The sequence below is a fragment of the Balaenoptera musculus genome, chromosome 17 (genome assembly GCF_009873245.2).
Source record: "Balaenoptera musculus isolate JJ_BM4_2016_0621 chromosome 17, mBalMus1.pri.v3, whole genome shotgun sequence".
Taxonomy (NCBI): Eukaryota; Metazoa; Chordata; class Mammalia; order Artiodactyla; family Balaenopteridae; genus Balaenoptera; species Balaenoptera musculus.
The window spans coordinates 16,715,576-16,739,502 of NC_045801.1; the positions used below are offsets into that span (position 1 = coordinate 16,715,576).

At 51.6% G+C, this 23,927-nt stretch overlaps 1 protein-coding gene across 5 annotated transcripts in view; it reads right to left on the minus strand.

Annotated features, from left to right (window-relative positions):
- Positions 1-23,927, minus strand: part of ZHX2 (zinc fingers and homeoboxes 2) — a 170,685-nt gene that overhangs the window by 92,438 nt on the left and 54,320 nt on the right. For 4 of the 5 annotated variants that reach the window (XM_036830646.1, XM_036830647.1, XM_036830649.1 and 1 more), the window contains one exon: positions 7,069-7,139. The exons of the other annotated variant lie outside the window; for it this stretch is intronic. The gene's annotated coding sequence lies outside the window, so the exon portion shown is untranslated. The remainder of the gene's footprint in view (positions 1-7,068; positions 7,140-23,927) is intronic. 5 annotated transcript variants of the gene reach the window in all.

Genomic DNA, 23,927 nt, shown 5'->3' on the forward strand with positions numbered 1-23,927 from the left:
GAGAGCGCAATCCCCCCATGGCCTCCCCTATCTCCTGCATCCGCTGTCCATCCATCCTTATTCTGTCCCAGTAGGCCTGAGGGATGTGGCACACGTCCTTGGGTGACGGTGACACCTGCCCTCCCTCTTTGAATTTTCACAGGGCAGCAAAGGTGTGGTGGGGCTATGTCGCAGTCGGGGAAGTTGATACGATTCGAAAAGAACCCAGGTCACGCTCGCCTTTTCCTCCCCCAAGCATACACTGGCCAGGTTGACAGATAATCACTGACCTATATAAGCATGACTCCTGAATTAATCCATCCCGACCTGAGCTTGCTTCTGTGTTCCAGGCCCATGCTGGACATTTCCACTAGGACGATGATACAAACACTAATCCTAGAATTACTATCAACACTAATACTAATGTAATTCTGGGTCACATTTATTGAGCACTCCCTCTGTGCCAGGCATAGTTCTTAACACTTTACATGTACTGACCGGAATGACCCTCTCCGGCAGCCAATAGCTGCATAATCCCCATTATACAGATGAAGAAACTGAGACTTAGGAACGTTAAAGGACCCCCCAGGATTTCAATTCAAGCCATTTGGACTCCTGAGACCACTTGTTCAACCACTGCTCTATATTGTCTCCTGGGCCCTGGGCGTCCCACCGGTGTGCCCAGTGCCATGTCCCCAGTACCTTCTGCAACATACGCTACTTTTTCCCTATCTGTGCACTACCTCGTTAACGGGATCACTCTCTTAGATTCCCAAGCTGGGAGCCTGAGGCTCGCTCTTGACCCCTCCTTCCTCACTTTTCATGTTCAAGTCCAGTCAATGCTTTCTCTGAATCGGTACTCCTCGGCGACCCCCACTCTCACCCCTGCTGTGACTGCCTCGGTTTAGGTGGCCACACCCTGTCTCCAGGGTCATCTCTCTGCAGCTGCCCCTTGACAGCTGCCTTGTCTTTGATCTCTCTTATCTGCAGCCTACCCTCTGTGCGCTGTGACCATGTCAAGCTTCTAAACCCAAGGCTGCGTCGCTTGGTTTAAAACTTCTGAAAGTTGCTTATTGCTTCCTGCAAACAGTCCAGTCCTGAGCATGGCATTCGGGAACCTCTGCGGTTTGACTCAGCCGAGCTTGCCCATCTCAACTGCCACGTGCTCCCCAACCAGGCTCTCCCTGCTGCAGCCACAGCAGGCGGAATTCCCGACACCCTCCGCACGTCTTCCTCTCCCTCGGCACCTCTGCCCAGGCTGCCCTTCCTCCCCTTCTGCAGAAATCCTTCCCCTCCCTCAGGGTCTAGCCGAAAGCCTCCCCGAACCCACAGGTCGAATGAGGGACTTCATTTCTGTGGGTAGGAAACTGACTGTCTTGGTGTCAATCGGGCGATCACACGACACACTGACTTCTTCATTTCTTTTCCTACTGATTTTGTTTTACTAACACCTCTCCTCAGTGCCAGGCACTGCTCTAAGCATGTTTCATAAGCTCAGTAGTCGTCATAACTACCCTATCCAGTGGCACATTTTAAAGATGAGGAAACTGAGGCACAGAGACATTAAATAACTTGGTCAAGGTCACAGGGCTAGCAAAGGTACAGCTGGGATTCTAACGGAGCCAGTCTGGCACCAGAGTGCACGGATTTAAGCGCTCTGCAGTGCCACCTCACGCTGGGTGGTGTAGACAGTACCCTCTGTGGGAGCCCAGAGAGGAGACAAGGGCCTCGGGGGACTGTGGCACCTGCTGAGTTTGGAGTGATGTGACGCCCCTGCCTGCCCAGGCCTCCGGGAGCCAGCTCCCCAGGCGAGCCTATGCCTTCTAACCCCAAGGCTTCCCCCTGGTCCACGGTGCCCTCAGCTCCATCTTCAGGAGCTAGGAGTCTGAGGCCAGACAAGGATGAAGGGAGGGACCCAGGACAGGGTCCTTGCAGCAGGGTGTGGAGCCTCAGTGGGAAGGATGGGAGGGCAGGATGGGCCCCGCTCCTCTCTTCCCTGCCGGTGGGACAGTAGGGTGACCAGTGGCCACGCCTTCTCTGGTGGGGCTGCTGCTTAGGCAGGGCAGCCATTCTGCTCTAGGCCTCGGAGAGAGGACAGAAGAGAATGAGGTTACCTGACTCAGCTCACCAGGCCAGGGGCTGGAGAAGACTGGGGACAGATGCTCAAGGTGGCCAGAATAACGGGCACGCACTTGCCTGGTGCCCCCTGAGAACCCAGCTCTGGGCCAACAACCCAGGAGTCCTAATGAGCTCACCTGGGCTTTCAGGCCCTCCCCCCGCCCTCGGCTTCTGCGACCAGAGGCTCTGCTCCTCCCGCTGTGCATGAGTTCCAATCCCCCCTTCATATTGATTTAACTGGTCTTGATGTTTATTTAAGTATAAATTGAATCCTTCTCTTGAAGAGTCTCAGAAACTAAGGCTGAAAGAGGAGTTCCAGTTCAAACTTCTTCCCCATTTTGAACAGGTAAAGCCCATCCTTTAGACACGCTCCCACTCAAATTCAGTTGGTGCCAACTTGGCGTTCAACCACCTTGGCTGTCCGCACTCTCCCTGTAGTGGGAGTGAATTCGGGTGTTGACACTTGCTGAGCTGAAGGGAAGACGTGGTCTAGTCACTGCGGGGTTCAGTCCCCTCCGGAGACACCCCCTACCAAGACACTCGTGCGCATGCATGTTAGGACCCTTGGGGCATCAGCTACTTCCTGCAGAAGACCGAGAGTAGAGTAACTCAAGTTGAAGGTTTAAGTGGACCTTTCCTACTGGAGAATCATCAACAATGAAAAATGAGCCTCTGAAAAACTAATAGGAGTCATTTGAAAGTATGATACTATTAAAACAATCTGTAACTTCATTTTTCTCGTATTATAAGAAGAAAGCTCTTCCTTCAGGGTGATTATGAATGGGAAGTGATAGAAGGGGAGAAGAAACAGTATCTTTTGACCATATTTTGTGAGCAAGATCTTCTGCTAGGTCTCTTCCACATTTTATCTCATTTACTCTCCTGCAGAGCCCTGTGAGGTGTATTATATCCCCATTTTACAGATCGGGAAACTCAGGGGAAACCTAGTTCTGAACTACTTTGTCTCATCTTCTGCATATAATTCTGGAAAAACAGCTTATTCCCAGCTAGTGCGGTGAAGTCTCTCTAATTCAGATCCCTTGGCAATTTGAAATAGAAGCAAAGCTGCCCACGGAATGATTTGCTACTTCAGAAAACGTCCTGCTTTTGTGAGAGTTTCGTTGGTATCCGTCCTAAGCTCATAAACAGAGTAAGTGCCCTAGAAGTACAGGTCAGGTGCGCTCAGCCATACGGTCAGACATGCAAGCACAGACCACCGAGGCCCCTGCCTCCGCACCTGTCAGCTAGCTGGGCTGAGCCGACCCCGTGTACTGAAGGATAATAGAGCTCACCTGTATGCAGCAGACACCCTCAGATTAAGACTTTTCACTCACTGGGCTTGGTACTAAAGTGGTCCAGATTAATGAGGTTTTGCTGTGCTTTGCCTCTCTGATGTAAAACAAGGCTGCTAGGTAAAAGCACGAAGTGTGAGAGCAGGCAGGGGCCTTCGAAATCGCTTTGTCTCAGACGCCAAATGGTAGCACCTGTGCTACGTCCTCCTTATTGCTCCCCAGCAGACATCACTAATCCATTGCAGCACACTCTTTCCTGGGTATGCCTCAGAATCCTTCTCCACACAGGGCCCCTGGCAGCCATGACCAATTGATCAGATGGGCAGGAGATGAAATCTATTTGCCACCCCTGACCTAGCCCAGTCGCCTCATGTGAATAGAGGTGGAACAGAAGCTGAGAGATGCCAAATGGCTGATGGAGCCAGGAACTGGGACCTCTTCTCTCTGACCGCCTTGCCTTTGAAGCTGCTCCCTGCCTCATCCCTGTTCCCTTCCCACTAAAGGTAGAACTGAAGTTGGGGTCGCTTGGCAGATGTTAGGGGGAACATAGGGAGAAGGAGACTGATATGAGTGACAGTTTTTAGGATCCCCATAGGGATCCCCATAAACAATTTTGGCTTAAACTACCATCTTATTAAATTCCAGCCGGGATCACAGGGCGATGGGGCAGGAGAGGCAAAAGGTAGGCCCCCAAGTAAGCCTATTCCATAGTCCCAGGTCGACCACTAATGCAAGAAATGTGACCCTGGGGCTTCCCTGGTGGCGCAGTGGTTGAGAGTCTGCCTGCCAATGCAGGGGACACGGGTTCGAGCCCTGGTCTGGGAAGATCCCACATGCCGCGGAGCAACTAGGCCCGTGAGCCACAATTACTGAGCCTGCGCGTCTGGAGCCTGTGCTCCGCAACAAGAGAGGCCGCGATAGTGAGAGGCCCGCGCACCGCGATGAAGAGTGGCCCCCGCTTGCCGCAACTAGAGAAAGCCCTCGGACAGAAACGAAGACCCAACACAGCCATAAATAAATAAATCAATAAAATTTAAAAACTAAAAAAGGAGATACTGTTCTTTAAAAAAAAAAAAAAAAAAAAGAAATGTGACCCTGACAAATGCTTCAGGCAAATGCCATTTTATTTGAAATATGCTACAAATCCTGGGTGGTGAATGGTGCCTTTTGCGAAGTGAAGCATCGTTTTGAGAATCTGTCTTCCAGTACAGGAGGCAGCCAGGCCTCACTGGAGAAGGGATGGGGAACCAACACTGACTGTGAGATTCCAGACTGCGCTACTCAAGCTCAAGTCTTAAATGATTTTCCGTCTGTACTAACAGACCCTCATACCCGTGCTTTTCACTTCTGCGAGGGAAGGATGCCCGCATTGTTTTCTCATTTATTGGGAGAAAGAGAGGTCCTGAGAAGTCAAACCACTCACCCTGAGGCCCCCAGCTAGTAATAAAGGGCTGAGCTGCCCCTGCCTTTGAACCAGTGCTGGGACCACCAGAGGGAGAGCAGGAAAAATGGAGCTGCCCTTGACCGCCTTCTTGCAGCATCTCTGCTGCAGAGTGAGCTTAGGGGGAGTGATCACTTTCCTCATCCCCTCCCTGCAGCTAAGCCAGGGCTTCCGACTCCCCGTCCAGTGCTCTGTCCTCTCACCTATGTTGCTATTTCCCGTCCCAACACTGAACTTTAATCTGGGGTCATGTCCCACATCTAGAATGAGAATAAGGGCTAATATTTATTGAGCACTTACGATGTGCTGGCACAGGACCAAGCAGCTTTGCATGAATCAGTTCATTGACTCCTCACAGCCCCCTTATGCAGTACGTACTATCATGACGCCCATTTTGCAGATGGGGAGACTGAGGCATAGAGAGGTGGGCAACTTGCCTGAGGCCCCACAGCTAGCGGAAGAGGCAGGATTTGAACCCTGCCATCTGACTCCAGGGGCCCTGCTCTTAACCACGGACACGGCCTCCTGAGCTGCCTCCTCATCACTTTCCCTTTTAGTCATTCGACAATCACTTCTTGAGCACCTACTATATGCCAGGTCCTTTGAATCAAAGACACAGCCTCCGTCCTCAAAGCCCAACTCATGCTTGAAGACTTGCCAAGGAAGCATCAAGTCACAGCTCAAGCTCCTGTTCAGCCCCCTCCCCTTCCTCTTCCACCCGTCCGCCCGTCCGCCCACCGCACAGCACTCAGGACTCAGCTGAACGTACAGCCTCTGCACAATGACTGTCAAACTCGATTCTCGTCCAGACTTCAGTTTCTTAAAGAAAAAGCCCATCTCTGGCGTCCCACAGCGCCCTGCCCTCGCTACGCATTTTGTGCTGCAGCTGACCCAGGCCCGGGGGGAAGAAGACCCAGTTACAAAGCACAAAGGAAGCCCCCGTGCTCATTATTCAGACCTTCAGACCCTCTCCCTCGCAATGGGTGTCTCTCCTGGGCAATTTCCCCACTGGCGTCTGTGGTATGATTCCTCTCACGCTCACTGGGCCAGGTTTTGGTCACTGGAGAATGTGGTCCTACCAAAGGAGCCCAGCTCCCTTGGGGAAGCCGTGCTTACTGTCCTCCCACAGTCTGGGGGTTTGGGGAATCCTGCCGCAGCGTCCCCCGCCCCAACCCTGTGCCTTCCCTTCTGGTCTGTGTGTTCGGGATCCCGGGCAAGTCTCTCGAAGGCGCAACTCGCGGGCAGCTCTTTTGGTGGTTCTAGTATGGGGGAGAGCTCCCTCGAGCCTCTGGTCAGAGCCCCTATCGTGCTTGGAGAGTTGCCCACCCCTTCATATAGATCAGGTGTTTGGGGTCACAAGTGTGATGTGTGGACGTCTGGCATAAGCTCAGGTACAGCTGGCCAATGGACAACAGGTCTGAGGATAGCCCATCTCATCCAGTAGCCTCTAAACTGTTTTAAGGCAGCACCCTGCCCCATAAAACAGGCAGCGCCGAGAGACTGTGTGTGTGTGAGCTCACAAGTTCCCCTCATTCACTCTCCCTAAACTCTCTCCCTCATCCTCCTGCCCCTCCGGGATTCTTAGTCATCACGGAACAGTCTGTAAAACACCACCCTGTCAAAACCCCTCCCCACTTCAACATTTCCCATCCATGCTTCTCCAACCTGTGCTTGAATTCTGCCAGCGACAGGGAACTCACTACCTCTAATGGACGTCGATTTTTACCGTTGCCAACCTCTTGTTAGGAATTTCTCCTTAGGCTGAGTCAATAGCTGCCCTCTTGCCAGTGACAGCCGTTCAAAGGTGCAAAGGTGGCTTTCTCGCCTCCATTTACTCACATCTCCTCAGGGCTGTGGTTTACAGACTGGTGTGAGCCGGGTAGTTCCCTCTCTAGTCCAAGCATATGTCCCTAACCCTGGTTACAGGGTTAGGGAACAATTCCCAGCAAGAACCCTCTGGATGGTGAGCCCGAGTTGTTGTCATCTGAGCAAAGAGAGGTCGGCACAGCCACCTGCATGCTCCCTTTGCTTCTGGGGAGGGACGGGCAGGGACCCAGTGAATTCCAAGGGATTCCCACCTGGATTCTCTGCACTGTGCACTGTTTTCCAGCTGCATCTGGAGGGAAACCGTTTCAGGGGCGCAAAAGCTCAGCTGCCCCTGCCCTTCCCATTCATCTCCCTCCCCTTCCTGAAATCCAGCTGAGGCCCCCACCTCCGCCAAACACACGGGTCACTCACCAGTCCCATATTGCTTACATCCTGGGAATCTTTTTACACTTTGACTCTGAGAGCAGACAGTGCGTCAAGACCTACAAAGAAGAGATACTCAATATTAAAGGCAGAACAAGGCAAATGGGGGTTCAACTCTCATTTCTAGAAGGACTAAGGCACTAGGATCCTGGGATGGAGATGGGGAGGAGAAAGAAAAAGGAAATGGTCAGGACCGGGGTGCTCGTTAAACTGCCCTCAAAAATCTCAGGGCTTTGGGACGATGCTGAAAAGAAAAAAAAAAAAAAAAAAAAAAAAAGAGACCCTTACTCTGGGTGAGTCAGCAGCTTTTTGAGAAGCAGGCCTTTTAGAAGAGCGAAACTAAAAGCCAAATCTGCTGGGTGGGGCTGCGGAGGCGGCTCGTGAACCCCACGCCGAGTTTCCTTGAGTCTTCGGTGTCCGTTCCTAGCGGCAGCGGGGGTTCACGGCTCCACGTTGGTGAGGGTGGAGGGGAAAACCTCTGCACGCAAGGCCTCAAGTCCGAAAGATACCGCAGCCCTGAAAACAAAAGCCCCCGACGTGGATTTCCCTCCTGGGAGACTCCCGCCAGGCGAGCCCTGGGCGCTTTGAAAATTCCTCAGGAGAGCTGTAGCCGGAGGAACATGCGTGCGCCCGGCTCGGAGGATGCATTCCCCGCATGGCAAGTCGGGGCCTGAGCTCTAGAGGTTTCTGCAGCCAGGCAGAGGCCCACCTGCAGCGCACACGTGCGCGTGGAGAGCCTGCCTATGAGCTGCTGCTGGGGCCACGCTTCTCCTCGCTCCCCTCGCCCTGCCCACCTTTAAAGCCAAACTTGTTTTTTCTTGTGGCCCTCAGAATTCTGAGGGAAGCAGAGGTTTCTCTATGCATCTATCGCTGTTCTCAAAGGAGCACCCTTTGGGTGGAAAAATCTTCATGGCAACAGCTTCTACTGACTGAGTACGTACTATATGGCAGGTGCTTCATACCCCGGATCCACAGTCAGAACTGAAATCGCATCACCTGGGAGCTTGCTGGAAGGTGCGATTCTCGAGCCCCACTCAGCCCTACGGAATCAGAACCTGCTTTTCAACAAGCTCCTCAGGTGATTCCTGGGCGCATTAAAGTCTGCAAAGTGTGCATTTCTAATCCTCTTAATCAGAGAAGGAGGGAAGGAAGTCAGGAAGTTGTAGCCCATTCCCAAGGTGAAGAAATAGGTTCAAGAAACCACAGCTTGGCTATTATGATTTTAGAGCTGCTGCGTGGTAGAGCTCATTCAAACCCGTGTTCATGTGATTCCGGAATCGGTGTTCCTTTCCTCGGCACGATTTTGGGGAAGCAAGATGACAGGGTGATGGGACAGGAGGGCCTGGCTTGGTGGGAGGGGCCTGGGGAAGAGCAGTGGGCCAGGGGTCGGCTGATGAGCTCAGGCCTGGAGACGGAGGCTGCCGGGTGAGCACTCAGAGAGGGACGCATCAGATACTGTGGAGGCAGGGGCTCCACAGAGGCCCTCGGACGCCAGCAAAATTTCCCAAAGTTCATTCAAGCTTCTGCATTGAATCCCAGTGATGAATTTATTTTGATTCCAGTTTAGCTGCATTTGCCCTCTGCCCTTAGAACCAGCCATCCAGCAGGAGAAGGTACCCTAGGAGGCAAGCTAAGCTGAGTATCCCAGCACTGATTTGCAGGAAGGACAATACTCTGTAAAGCCCCTTATAGTTTAGAAAGAACTTTTCATCCGCCAGCTAATCTGCTCTTTCAAAGAACCTGGGGAGTGTCACTAGTGCTACTCTGCAGTTGAGGAAACTGAGGCACAGAGAGGTTAAGTGATTTTCCTGAGGTCACACAGCTTTCAGGCAGGCTGGGGTTGAGGTCCTCTAAGTCCATGTCCAGAAGTGTGAGCTCAGCTGCTTCTGATGGGGAAAGTGATCACATCACAGGTTTATGATGCCCTTGCTTAGTGTCACCCCGCTCCATATGTCTTGCTTTACCTTCTGCTCACTGAATGGGTTTACTGAATAGACTCATGAACCAAGAGGAAACCAGTCTACAACACACACAGGGTGTGTGACTTGTACCTTACTTGATGTAAACTGGCCAGTGGGCTTTCTTGGTTTATCAGTTAGTCATGTATTCCATTATGTAATGTTTGATCTGCTGCACTTGCTTCCACGAGGAAGATTCGTGTATATAAGGTATATAGGGGTCAATAAAACCTGGACTTTGCACTGGTTCATAGGCAAATGTTCCCAGCACATTAATATTTTGCACCACCAAGTGCGGGCGGCTGGATGCAAGGTACACACAGCTGAGTAGAACAAGCCACGGGGGACTCCGCCCTCCCAGCTCCTCCTCTGGGCTCCAGTGGCCACGTGCTCTGTCTTAGCCACTCCTGTTGCTCGGTTCTTCCTGGTCTTTGTGCAAAGGCCATGGGCTAGAGAAACCATCTGTCCCTGCTACACTCTGGCAGAGCCTGAAACTGCTCTTCCACGGGGAACTCCTGATAAAGATGATCTGCCCCCTTCTGTCTCTAAACCCATCAGCCTCAATCCTTCTCTAGCCCCTTCCATCAAGTTTTCCCCCTTTTAAAAATAATATATTGTCCTATAGTTACTCAGGTCCTAAAGTTATTGCTATATTTGTTTTCATCCAAATTTTTTTTTATATACATTTATTTATTTTATTTATTTATTTTTGGCTGTGTTGGGTCTTCGTGGCTGCGCGCGGGCTTTCTCTAGCTGCGGTGAGCGGGGGCCACTCTTCGTTGCAGTGCACGGGCTTCTCATTGCGGTGGCTTCTCTCGTTGTGGAGCACGGGCTTTAGGCGCGTGGGCTTCAGAAGTTGTGGCACGCGGGATCAGTAGTTGTGGCTCGTGGGCTCTAGAGCTCAGGCTCAGTAGTTGTGGCGCACGGGCTTAGTTGCTCCGCGGCATGTGTGATCATCCCGGACCAGGGATCGAACCCGTGTCCCCTGCATTGGCAGGCGGATTCTTAACCACTGCGCCACCAGGGAAGCCCCTCATCCAAAATGTATCGTGCCCTTTGAACTCTGCTTGGTATCATCACTTGGATTGTGCTTCATTACAGAGTCACATGAATTGTGAATGCTCTGCTACAGCCCAATTGTCCCCAAAGCGCTGTGGTTTTTGAATTTTTCAGAGTGCAGGGTTTTACAGGCACGCATATGTCATTTTAGAGCAGAAATGCCTGCATAATGGAAGTTATATTACAGGTACTAATATCTATATATAACAAATATATAATATATAGTTATTAAATATTGAACATGTTACTATTATTAAATGTTGAATATTTTAAATATCTGATGAACAACCATTTATTGACTATCCACATATACCTGATTCTGTGCTAAGCACCAGATAGCCATAAAGAAATACATACATACATACATACATACATACATACATACATACATAAATAAGACCCAATCCCTACCTTTAGGAAACTCACGGTATAAAAAAGGAGAAAGATACATAATAAACTGAATGTGAGGAAGGACAATGTACATAGAGGTGGTACAGGTGGGAGCAGTTAATGAACGCCCCATTTGTCTCAGGAAAAAAACCACACTCCTTACCCCAGGGTCTTGGAGCCTGCGAGGTCTGGCCCCTGCTCATTGCTCCCCGCTCCCTTTGCCCCACTGTGTTCTGGGCTCAAGGATGCCTAAGCTTCTTGAACCCACTATGCCCCCTGCAGCCATATGGTTACGCTATCTTAGACCCTCTCTCTTCAATGCTCTGTTCTCCCTCTTCCCCAAATTAACCCTGAGTTACCCTGTAGGACCCAGGGTGGTAACACATACAAAACACTTAGAATCATGTAATCAGGCATGATAGCTACTATTATTATTGATAATACTTATTATTATCCTCAGCTGACTAGGTGCTTCTTCTTGAGCACAGAGGCGTGGAGTGGGGCTTGGCTGGGGCCACACAGTGAATTCTTCTCAGAGCTGGGGAGTCTCAATGAATCTGTTACATCTTCCCCGTTTATCCTGGAACTCAGCTCTGCGGTATCACCCACGAGACACTGGATCCTTCCTAACCAGCATGGGGGGAAGAGCACTGGTCTTGGAGACAGGACGTCTGAGTCTGGTCCTGGTTCTCTCACACGCTTGTTCTGTGCCCTGACGCCAAGCACCTCCCTCCCGGGGACCTTGGTTTTCTTAGCAGCCAAGCGGGGCTCTAAACAGAACCTGCCTCCTTGGGTTGTATGGGGGATCCAATGCCATGGTGCCGACCGCAGTTCCTGCACGTGGAAATGGCAGCTTTCATTGCGAGCAGCATTAATGAAGTAAAGGGCTTTTCACTGTCCTTCAAGCTCTTAATGTGCACACATTTCCTGGCTCAGAACTCATTTCCCCAGAAAATGGTCACATGGTGCAAAATCCCAATGAGGAAAAATCTGCCTGTAGGATTTTCCCTACAGGTCCCTCCTATTCCCTTTTGGCCTAGTTTAAACCTACCAGATGGCAAGACAACTGCAGGGGGAAAAAGAGGAACGGTGATTTAACGGTCTGTAGAAGAAGAAAAACACCCTTCCCCAGGGTCACTCCCTCTCACGTAGTTTATTCCAGTCCATTTTTTCACTCGGCAAACGTTTAGCAGATGAGTGAGAAATTCCGGGTCTAGTAAACAGGTCATGATGCCCCGAGGTGATGGCCTCATATGGAGGAGAGGGTGAGGAACCCGTGGAGGACAGTGCTGGGGAGTGACTGACTCAGGCCAGGGCCAGTGCAGACTGGATACAAGAGAGGAAGGTCAACCTCAAAGAAGGTGGAAAACTACAGACCACTTCTGTGCAGCCATCATTCTGCCAGCCAGAAGTGCAGCCTTAAGTTGCCTGTCTTTGCTCCAGAAAATGTTCCACTTTGGACACCAACAACAGCCTTTAATTCATAAGAGCGACCAGCGAATGACGAGCACAAAGGCCACCACTTCCCGAGTGCTTGCTCTGAGCCAGACGCTGAGCTGGGCCCTCCACGTGGCTTGTCTGTCTTTCCCACAGCAACTCTGAGGAACACGTGTTCATATACCCCTTTTACAGACAACAAACCTGCATCCTAGAGTGATCAAATACATTGCCCCGTGTCTTAAGAGTAAAATGTCCAGCACTGAGGTTTGAACTCAGGCCTGATTGAATGTAGTCTTTCCATTCCCCCTCCCACCCCCGCCCCGCTGCCTCTTAAACTTTGACTCCATGACTTGAGCTGCTGGCAAACTGGGCCACCTCTCCCACCACCCCCAACCTGGTCTTCCACTGAGACGCCCCCAGGAGTATGGAGGAGGCTGAGTTCATAACCTCCCCGACGTGTGAGGGTGCAGCTCGACACCTTGAACATTCACCAGGACACTGAATTCTACTCTAGAATTGATCTGTATTTGTTTCCAAATATTTCCCCCTGAAAACTGTCAAGTACCATCAACACTCCACGAAGATGTGCCCAGCACCGGGCAGGGCAGTGTCTGATTTGCTCACTGCTGTCTCTTCATTCCTCCAATAACTATGGGGCACTGACTACGGGCCAGTGCTGGGGACATAAGGTGAGCCCTGCCTTTGCAGTTGGGTTGGATAAGAGACTCCAGCGGCGTGATGGTGCTACCTGAAGCACATGCAATGGTGGCAAGATCGCCAGGAGAAGCATGTGAGGATATGGCAGATGGGGGGGGGGGAGGGCGGGGCGGGGTGGGGAGCTGGACCTGAAAGGCAGGCAGCAGCAAACCTGGCCAAGAGGGGAAGGAAGAATCGAGAAAGCCAGAGCGAGTGTGTACGGGGCCGAGGCAGAGGAGGCATACTGGTCACCAAGCAATGGAAGCTGGCTGGAGTGGCCACAGCCAAGCAGGACAGAGAAAGAGCAAGAGCCGGCTCTTGCAGGGACTTGCTGGCCTTTAAGAAGCTGCGTCTTTATCCCTGTGAGTGACGGGAAGTCACCAAAAGAGTTGGATTCTCAGTGTCTGCAGTTCTCCGCACGTGGTGGCCCTCAGTAGTGTTTGTTGAATGGATGGTGGAATCTTATTTACCCCCGGCCCCATCAGGTCCTCCAGCAATCTGAGAAGCACCGCCTGAGACTCTGCCATCTCTACAAAGGGCAACCACGGGACAATCTGATTTGTGTAGGGAAAAATTCTCCCCGGGCACCTGGCCTGAGCCTCCTTCTGTCAGGCCTCGGGGAACCGTGGCTCCGGCGTGGCTGCTGGCAGATGTGCGGGGATGAATACACCTTTGATTACAGCTCATGTTTCCGAGGGAAAGACACAGCTCCCTGGAGATTGGGAGTCTATGAAAATGAACCCTTGCAAAAGAGATGTAAGTGAGCTGGAAATACAAGCCCTCTGGGCGGGTGGTGGTTTCTTTCTTTAAAGTAAACAACAGCAGAGAGGACCAGCCTGGATGAGAAGCAGGTTTTTTGTAATCCCGAATGGGAGGGACTCAAAGGCAAGTGGCAGGAGGTGGTTAAAGGGACTGGTCTGCGAGAAAGTGGTACCTGCTTAGGATATGCGGATGTGATCTCCGAGAGTGGGTGTCTTTGCTTCCCTCCTTGGTGGGGAAACTCAGCCCCTGAGGACATTAATTTAACCCAAATTTCTTTACCATAGGGAGACTCACAGACCCAGTTTAGAATATGGTTTCTATCATTTAAGAGCTTTGTGTCCACAGACAAATTATTTTCTCTTCTCTGAGCCTTAGTTTTGCCATCCACAAAATGGGAGAAGAAGGGGCTTAGACAATATTATGAAAGTAGGCTGAGGTTTGAACCCAAGCATGTCTGAATACAATCATTCCATTTTTCCCTACACTGCCTCTTGAACTTGGGACATGTACCCCGACCCCAGCCCCGATTATCTGGCACATAATAGGATCTTAATAAATGCTGGTTATGCCTCCCTTCTTTTACATATCTCTTTCCCCACTATGTTGAGTATAAATCAGGGAATCCAGGAGGTGCTTTATAAACCCATGTACATCGGGTCCTCCTATGTGCAATGCAGCAGCTGAGAATACAGAAGGAAAAGGCAGCTAGCTGTGTTTTCTCTCCTCGACTCTTGTTTCGAACCCTTTATTAAATATCTTAAGTATTACTTGCCTTCAGGGTCAAAATACAGTTTCCGGAGATTTCCACTTTGCACTCATAAAGGATTCTCGCTGAAGTCTCTTTCTTCTTAAAATTTTTAAATGTGTGTGTGAGAGAGCATAAATGTACTGACTCATAGCTGGAAAAACTCTCTCTCCCTAACACATTCCAAATTTGTCGAGTCACATGAATTGAGTAAGAGCGCTTAATGTGGCTGCTAGCCCCGAGCTGGCGAGCAGTTATGCCAGAGACGGCTCTTCTCTCCCTTCCCTGCCCCCTGCTCCGAGCCAGGGTAGCCGGGGAGGCTCTGCAGATGGCAGTGAATACCCAGTGCAGGTTCTGTGAATGCAAGGATTGGAAAGGATCTGGCAACTACCTAAAGCCAAGCTCGAGTTCTGCAAGGTGGTGTAATATTTTTTCAAAAAATCAAATAAAAATTTGCATATCGGATTGCCAGAATCTCACAACTTCACTTATTAAATCAAGTCTATGCTGGGCACGACATCAAGCACTTGACAAACATGACTCATTTAGTCTTCACAGCCACCCTGTGAGGTAGGGGGTTATGACTTATCCTCATTTTACCAGTGAGGAAACTGAGGCACAAGTGTTAGTAATTTGTCCAAGGTCCCACCGTGTGTAGATGGTGGAGCTAAGATTCCACCCCGTGCAGCTCTAGAACAGACGCTCTTACACATCTGACCATTCATTCTGAAAGGAAAGAATCCTTTCACATAGAAGAAGGAAAACTCCATTTATTCCGCAAATATCTACCCAACACTTAGAATACAAACACCGCACCAGATGTCAAAGAGGAGGCTGGTGATAGGCATGGGCAAAATGGAGGCAATTTCGGTACTGCATCCAATGAGTTTGGAATTGTGTAGAGGAGCTATGATGTATGCACAAATAATTACAATACAAGTAAGTACAAATGGCACCAGAAAGATTATAAAGTGGGATGCATGGGGAAGGCTTGCTTAGGTGATGACTCTGGCTGGGGTGATCTGGAAGGCTTCCTGGTGGAGGTGCCATTTGAGTTGGATTGAAGATGTGCAGCATTCAGACAGAAGCTGGCTGGAGGAGGTCCTGCCCACTTATCCCGGTGAGTACAAAGAGACGGCTGATGGCCCTGGGAGTTCTCATTTTGGTTCTGACTTGGGACCCACCCACCCCAGGAAAGGCTGAATCTCCATGTCTGGCAGGTGAGGAGCACAGGCAGAGGGGAAGGAGGGAAAGAGGTGTCCAGGAAGGAGAAGATCGGGGAGAGAAGGCAGGACACTGGAGCAAGGGGCGGGGAGGGGTGCAGCTCTGGCCAAAGCTAGAGCTGCAGTCCCACCTCCAAATGGGCTGGCTTGGATCAGGCCTCTTGCTCTTGGGCCTCAGTTTCTCCCATCTACAGGGAGGAACATGAAGGAACTGCCGGAATAGTCCAGCTGGGCGGAACCTTGGAGAGCTCCCAATTTATCCCATCCATTTGTAGATGAGAGAACCAAGGGCTGGAGAAGCTGGGCTTGTGCAAGTCCTTGGATTTGAATCCAAGTTTGCGGGATGAGGATGCAGGGGTCCCATCTCCCAGTCTAGCTGCTCTTCCCACATCCACACCTCAAGGGGCATGCTGACCTGTGTCAGAAGGCCAGGAAATGCCAGGCACGTTGTGGAAGGGGAGACGTGCCTCAGCGGGTCCACGGGCATCAGGCTCAGACCTCAGCTAGTCCTCTGGCCCCCAGTGGCCCCAGAAAGCTCGGCCACAGTCCCAAGAGTGCAGCCCTGGCCCAGCCCCCCAGCACGGTCTCCCCTCTCTGCCCCGGCTGGCACCTATCCTCAGAGTGCCCCTGCCCCACACTGAGGAAGTTTCCAGGAAACCATGACCAGTTCTCCGCGGCCATGGCTCTCCCTGACGAGACGTACATCTGGTTGTGACTCACAGCGCTGGATTTCCGCCCGGGGCCCTGCCTCTTGAGTGGGGAGCACATTCTCTGAACGAACAACCCGCCCACCCCGCTGTGACAGTGAGGGCTGCTGCCCTTATCAGCTCACGCTGAGGTCATCCACGTGGTGCCTTGGGCTCCCGGCCTGGCATTGCTCTCGGAATCGGCTCAGGCCTGGGCAGTCTCCCAGGGTCCCTCAGACACCAGGCTCTTCGACCAAATTCCCCTCTCCCCCGGGACGCTCGTTCCCCGCCCCCGCCCCACCACCAAACGCCACATCTTCCTCCTGCGCTGCTGTCCGTTTCCCAGCACTCCAGCCCTCAAGGCGCTGCTCCCCTCTGAAAGCCGGCTTCGTCTGGGCCCTGCTCCCTGGAGGGCTGGGCAGAGGTCCTGTGTCCCCCGAGGGCGGTGGCCTCTGAGGGTGGGACCACGTGCAATAGGACCACAGCTATCAGAATGAATACTGCGGGCACCGAGGGTGCCCACCTTCAGGCCTTCGTGATTGCTACTCCCCCGCCTGGAATACTCCGCCCCGAGCCTTTGAATGGACCTCAGCTTCTTGTCAAAGTCACCTCCCCAGTGAGAGGCCTTTCCTCCCCTGCTGCCTTCTGCTTCTTTTATTTCCTTACGGCCCATGTCCCATTCTCAAATGACTGACGTGTTTGCTATCTGATCCCATAATTCCTTGTTTATCATCTGGCTCTTCAAGGAAGAATGAGAACAAGGGATCTGCTCTGTCCTGCTCACCACCGGCTCCCCAGCACCCAGCAGAGAGCCTAGCACAGAGGATGTGCTCAGTAACTGTGTCTCCGGGGCGGTCATGAACGCTGCTGGGCGGGGTGGATGTGCGTGGATCTTGCTCAACCCTCATACAAACCCTGTGTGGTTGGTGTCATTGTCCTCCTGTCACAGCGAGGAGTGCAAGGCTCAGGGAATCTGGGTAGGTTGTCTAAGGTCACCTGGCCAGTAAGTGGTGGAGCTAAGTATCAAACTTGAATTTGCCTGATATGAAAGCTCGTGCTTTTGACTGCTGGACTCTGCTGTTTGCCTTCAATGTTTTCAGAATCCCCATAGTGAGGACACAGCAAAGACTTGTGGATTGAATGATCTGGAATGCCATGTGTTATGGACCGAATGCTTGTCCTCCACTCCCCAAATTTATATGTTGGAGCCTTAACCCCCAGTGTGACTGTATTTGGAGGTGGGACCTCTAAGGGAGGTTAAATGAAGTCATAACAATGGGGCCCTGACCCCATATAATTAGTGTCCTTATAAGAAGAGACAGCAGAGAGCTTGCTCCCTCCGAGTGCACACACCGAGGAAAGGCCATGTGAGGACACAGCAAGAAGGTGGCCATTTGCAAGCGAGGAAGAGAGTCATCACCAGAAACAGAATTGGCTGGAACCTTGATCTTGGACTTCCAGCCTCCAGAAACTGTAAGAAAACAAATTTCTGATGTTTAAGCCACCCAATCTATGGTATTTTGTTATGGCAGCTTGAGCAGACTAATTAATACACCATGTTTTACGGAAGCCAAATTGCCACGTCTAGGAAGGTAAATTCTTCCTTCTTTCCTCCCCTCCTTCCCTCCCTACCTCATTTACGTACTGACAATGGAGAGAAGCACAAGAATCCCGAGGAGCTCCCAAGAGTCTCAGACTGGCGGCCCATGGTTCAAACACCAGCCACAAAGTTGTTTTGTTGGGCTGGCGTGTGTTTTAAAAAACCCCACAAGGAATCAGAATGCTCTTAGGCGGGGCACACATTGTCCGGTGCTTCCGCAAGCCACACTGCTCCCTGCTGTCCTTTGTCCCTCCAATGGGGTGTGGTTCAGGGTGCCCTGGGGCAGAGTGACACTGGGCAGGGAGAAGGGCATGGGAGATGGTGGGTCAGAGGAGGCTGCATGGAGAAGGAGAAGGCGGCTTTGGCCTGGTGCATGGAGGATGGATGGGAAATCACCAGTCAGAAGGGGAAGGAGTGTGTATTCCAAGGAGGGCAGCAGAGAGGCGAGGTCCAGAGCAAGGGCATGGCCTGAGCAGGGAGCAGCTGGTGGTTGAGTGCGGCTGAGAGTGAAGGTGGAGGGGCTAGGACGTGGGCTGGAGGGTAGGTGCCGTGGGCACAGGGAGGCGCTGCACACCACGACAAGGAGTTTGGACATTGTCCTGTCCAGGAGTCATGACCAGCAGTCCCGGTAGGCTTTAACCAGGGAGGGGGTCATCGGACAATCTGTGTCAATGCGTGCAGAACCTGGTTTTACCACCTCCTCGTTGTGTGACTATATGCACGTGTCGCCCTGGGGCTGTGTGGTCTCAGGCACCTCATCTGTGAAATGGGAGTCATAATGCTATATATCTCAAAGGGGTATTGTGGGGATTAGAAGGATGTAAAACGTGAAGAGCCCCTAGCACAGTTCCTGGCACATCAAAGGTACTCAGTAAAGGATGGCCATCATTCTGACAGGAATTTATTACTAATCTAGTGGTGACAACAGTGTAGGAGGTGGCTGGGAGCCATTGAAGACTCTGTTTGCTAAGATTATTACAGTGAAGTAAGAAAAACCCTGAGGAAGGACCCAGGAAATACTCATAGGAGATAGGAGGAGATAAATGCAACCTTGAGATCAGCCTTCTCAACCTCTATTTCCTCATCTGTAAAATGGGACTCTCCCTGCCTGTCCACACAGGGTCTCTATGTGAATCAAGTGAGAACAGAGATGTGAGAGTGCTTTTAAAGTTAATCAACACCAGAGGACCATATGGGTTTCATATATATTTTTTTTTATCACACAGAGGGGAAAGATGTCTGGGGGTAGATGAGCACCTGTGGGCTCTTATTTCTGCAAACAATCAAGGCAAGAAAAGTAGCAGATGAGAGGACAGCAAGACACAAGAGAGAACCTGATGGAAACGAAGCCCGGATCGTGGACCTTCCTGTGATAGCCTTGATCCTGCTGCACCCCAGGCACCTATACTTCTTGCACTCATACCAATGACTCAAAACTACTACCAAGTTCTCAGCCTTACAAGCATAGATTTTTCAAGCTGAAAATATGATTGAATGCATTCCCCACAATTTACAGGTGAAGCTCAGAGTCACAAAAGAGGGCTGGTTAAAACCCATCCTCAGGAGACATACGGCCTGCGTTCACATCCCGGCTCTGCCGATCATGAGCTGTGTGACTTTGGTCAAGTTATTCAACATCTCTGTGTTTCTGTGACTAGGATTACTGGGGTTAATAAGAGTACTTACTCCCACGATTGGTTTGGGGAACTAAATGAGTTAATATGCATAAAGCACTTGGAATGTCTCTAACACCTGGTAAGACTCAGGGAATAAGAGGTACTATTACTATTTAAGGGCACAGGTTATCTCAGTGGCAGAGCTGAGAGTGCATCTTTGCATGGTCCCACACTGAAATATTTGATTCTTATCAACACACCATGTTTACTAAAGGCGGATGGACTGACCTGTTTTTGGAATAAAGGACACATTCACGCAGCCTGCATGCCCCATTTCCAGAACATTCCGGGCCACTGAAGTCTGACAGTAACTGAATAGAGCAATAGTGCCTCATGGACACCCTTCTTACTCCCTCATGTTGTACCATCAGGGGAGGCAGCAAAAAGAGCTCTCACAATTTAAAGAATTAAACAGGAAGGAGACCCAGATCAATTTGGAGCAATCAGCTTAGACGTGCTGGGCTCGGCTATCGTCGTCCTGGTACATTCATGTCGTGCGTTTCCGTTTCCAAAGGTCTGTCACCACAGTCTCTCATTTCTGTCTCATGACAGATGGTGATTCGGAAAGTGGATTCTGGCAGGAGACTAGCTGGCTCAGATCGTGCTCTGCCATTCCCTCGCTGGGTAGCCCAGGACATTTATTTACTGTCTCTGTGCCCCGGACAAAATGAGGGTGTGACAACACTGATGTCATTGGTTGTTGGGAGAGCAGGAGGATGCCTGCAAAGCCAGAGCCCGGCCCGTAATCATTCCCTCGTCCAGAAAGTGCTTCTCATGTGCGTAACATGTGCTTGGGGCTGAGGACCCAGCAGCCATCACGACACAGTTCCTCCCTTCACAGACTCGAGTGTGATGGGGGAAAGCGCGCAATGCCACAAGCAAATAAACATCCGGCGCCACGTAGCGAGCTGTGCCTTGAAAAAGACAGGTTGAGAGGATGGAGATGTGTGGGGATGCCGGCTGAGCTATGACCCTGCGGTGGGCAGGGAAGGCCTCCGTGACAGCGTGTCTTTTAAGCACAGACTGAATGAAATGAGGCAGAAAACCACAAAGGTAGCTGGGAAAACAGTGTTCTAGGCTGAGAAAGTAGCAAGCGCAAATGCAAGTGTGTGTGTGTGGGTGTGGGTGTGGGTGCGTTTTGTTCAAGGCTGGTGGCAGAGAGGAAGGGGATCACGTGGGCCTGGGGGTTACCATAAGGACTTTGGCTTTTGCTCTGAGTGAGACGGGGGAACCATTGGAGGGTTTGGAGCAGGCGAGTGACAATCTGACCTGTGTTTTTAAGAAGCAGCTGTGAGGAGAGGAGACAGTCAGGGGTGTGTGCATGAAGTGAGGGAGGGGCGGCAGCTAAGGGACGAGCTGAGAGGACAACCAACGGTGACTGCAGTGACCCACGTGAGAGACGATGGGGCTTCAACTGGGGGACGGGGGTGGAGGTGGCAGGAAGCAGCACCACGGTGCTGAATATGACTCCAGACGTGCCATTCACAGCCGCCAGAATGGGAAGGGCGTCCCCTGGAGGGGTGCAACGTGGTGGTACTGAAAGATGGTGGTCACACTGGGGATATATTTTGAAGGCAGAATAGACAGGACTTACAGATGGAATGAGGTGTGAGAGAAAAAGAGGAAACCAGGATTATTTAAAGGATGGAGTAAACAGAGGTAACTATTTACTGAGAAGTTGAAGAATGAGAGTCAAGAGTTAATTTTAGACGTGTTCAGTTTGGGAAGTCTCTTCACAGATGTTAGGGATGATGGTGATGATGGTGATGGTGATGGTGGTGATGGTGATGGCGGTGATGGGGGTGGTGATGGTGGTGATGGTGATGGCGGTGATGGTGGTAGCGATGGTGATGGTGGTGATGATGATGGTGATTATGAAATGATGGCTTGGTGAGGATTATGACAAAAGCAAACACTGAGTGTTTGCTGTGTGCTAGGCACGGCTCGAAGGACTTTAGACGTATAAACTTGTGTAATCTCCATTATCATCCTCATTTAATAAACCAGTGTAGTGGGTTGAATTGTGCCCCTCCCCCCCAAATGATATGTCTATGTCCTAGTCCCCAGAATCTGCGAATGTGACCTTATTTGAAAAGAGTCTTAGTAGGTGTAACTAAGTAAAGGATCTCAAGATGAGATCACCCTGGCTTATCCAAATGGGCCCTGAGTTCAATGGCAAGTAGCCTAATAAGAAACACCTGGAGAAGAAACCCACAGACAGAAGAGAAGGTGATGTGAAGGCAGAGGTGGAGATGGGAGTGATGCAGCCACAAGGAATACCAACAACTTCTAGAAGCTGGAAGAAGCAAGGAAGGATTTTCTCCTAGCCTTTAGAGAGAGCAGGGTCCTGCTAACTCTTGATTTTGGACTTCTGGCCTCCAGCACTGTGAGAGATCAAATTTTTGTTGTTTTAAGTCATCAAGTCTGTGGTCCTCTGTTATAGCAATCACAGGAAACCAACATAACAAGGAAACCCAGGCACAGAGATGTAAAGTAACTTGCTCAAAGTCACACAGCAAGCAAGTAGCACAGCTGGCAATGTTTGCCTCCAGAGCGGCTCACTCGGTAGGTGGGTATTGTTCACCCTGTGTCTCCAAGGAGGAAATGGAGATCAGAGGCTCAAGGCCACGCCAAGGAACGCAGCTGGTGAATAGCAGTACCAGGCTCCCTTGAGTCTCTAGCAGGGAGGCCGGATGCCTTTCCCACTCTCGATCCCCACCTCTCCACTTTGGAAAACCCAGACAGGCCCTTGTCCAGACCCTCTAATGCCCCTTGGCAGCCACCGCATGCATCCAGGGCTCTGCTGGGAATCCCATCCAGTCTGGTGATTCCAGTTTACAGCTGCCGGGTCCATGTACAAGTGGCCCCAGAGACACCCTGGCGGGCTGGCGGCCTCAGTCAACAGATTTCAGTGGCACCAGGACCCACAGCAGTCACTCAGGAGCGGCATATGATCTGGATTTCACAACCGCCTCCTCTGTCTGTGACACTGACACTGAAAACCTCTTGGCTTCCTCCCCACCAGGGACACGAGGACTGAAAAGGGAGGGGTGCCGGGGCAGGGTACACCGGCCGCCCCTGAACCTCTGCCAGCAGCTAAAATCAGTCTCTGAAGAAACAGAGATTGTCCATTTCCTCTCCCGCCGATGCCCGGGAAAATATTTTACCGGACAAAACCCAAATATTGGGAATCCAGGGAAAACACCCTCCTTCCTTCCCCGCCACCTCCTGCCTTGTCAAAGCTTCATCATTTTAAGAGAGATGGACGGTGGGACCTGCAACAAACAGGGCCTGTGAAGAGGGCCCAGGCCTCTTCCCACACAGAACCGCGTCCTTAGAGCACCTAATGAGGGGAGGGCAGTTAGTTTCGGGGTTGGGGTGGGAATCGGGGGCAGGGGTGTTGTTCTACTTATGAAGAATACAATCATTACGTTCAGGTCAGCGGAGGGAGCCAGCGGGCTGAAACAAATTTGGGGGCTTGGGGGCAAAGGGAGGCAAGAGGCAAAGGGATAAGCGCTATGGCTGCTTCAAAAACAGGGCCGTCTCCCCCGGGCCGGCTGGCCTCTGGGGGCCCAGGGGGCTCAGCAGGCCCCCGCTCTCTCCCCTAAGGCACACACGTGCACAAGCACAACAACACACATTGTTCTTCCGATCAAACACACGCTCACTCGTTCATTCCTCTCTGAGGACAAATTTTAAACACAGTCACAGAACTGACCCCGCCCAAAGCGAACCACTATCCCAACGAGGTCCCCATGGCAGAGCCTGCACTTTCATCTCCACGACGCCCAAGACATGTGTGGAAGCCCTCCTCTGGAGCTGTCTTCAGAGTCAGGTTACAAGGCAACGCGTAAAACTGGGCACATTATCGTTTAACTGCCCCTGATTCAGACCACCCTTCCCCGGCAACTGTATTTCTAAGGGGCGTCACTGTCCTGGTTCCACAGATGGGAGCCGTGGAGCCACCCTCAAAGGGCCGAGATTTGCCAACACCAAGGAGAACAGTGTGGTGTCGGGGGACGTTCTCGAATGTTCTCGGGCGTCTCGGAGGTTCCGAGCCAGGGCGCCACCTTGGGAATAAGGGGTAAACTTCCCAGAGGGACGACCTGGGTGAACGCACCACCCCTTTGCATAGGTGGGTCCTGGGCATGATTATTTTTATTGTTTTCTAAAAGTCAGTTGTGTAATGTCATGGCACCCGCTCTGGGCGTGGCCCTGGCCAGGCACAGGGGAGCGGGAGAGTCACAAGGTACAAGGCAAGGCCTCTGTCTCCCTCTACCCAATGGGGGAGCCAAGACTCACACCTGCGGAGTCACCTGGGATGGTAGAGGTGGGGATCCGGGATGGCTTCGATGCAGAACTCCACTGGAGAAGGGTGCCGTGAGGGCGGGGGTCAGGGAAGGAGGAGTGGGAGGCGGCTCTGAACCCCGCTTCGAAGAATGGGGCCCACGGGAAGATGAGTGGCAGGGGGCACTGGGGCAGGAGGCAGGGAGGAGGGGACAGGCTCCGAGCGGTCCCGGATGGTGTGTTCAACCCACCTCACGGGGGATGGAGACTTGCAAGGGAGAGAAGGGGGAGATGGGAGAGGAGACTTTCAAAGGGATCCAGGCCC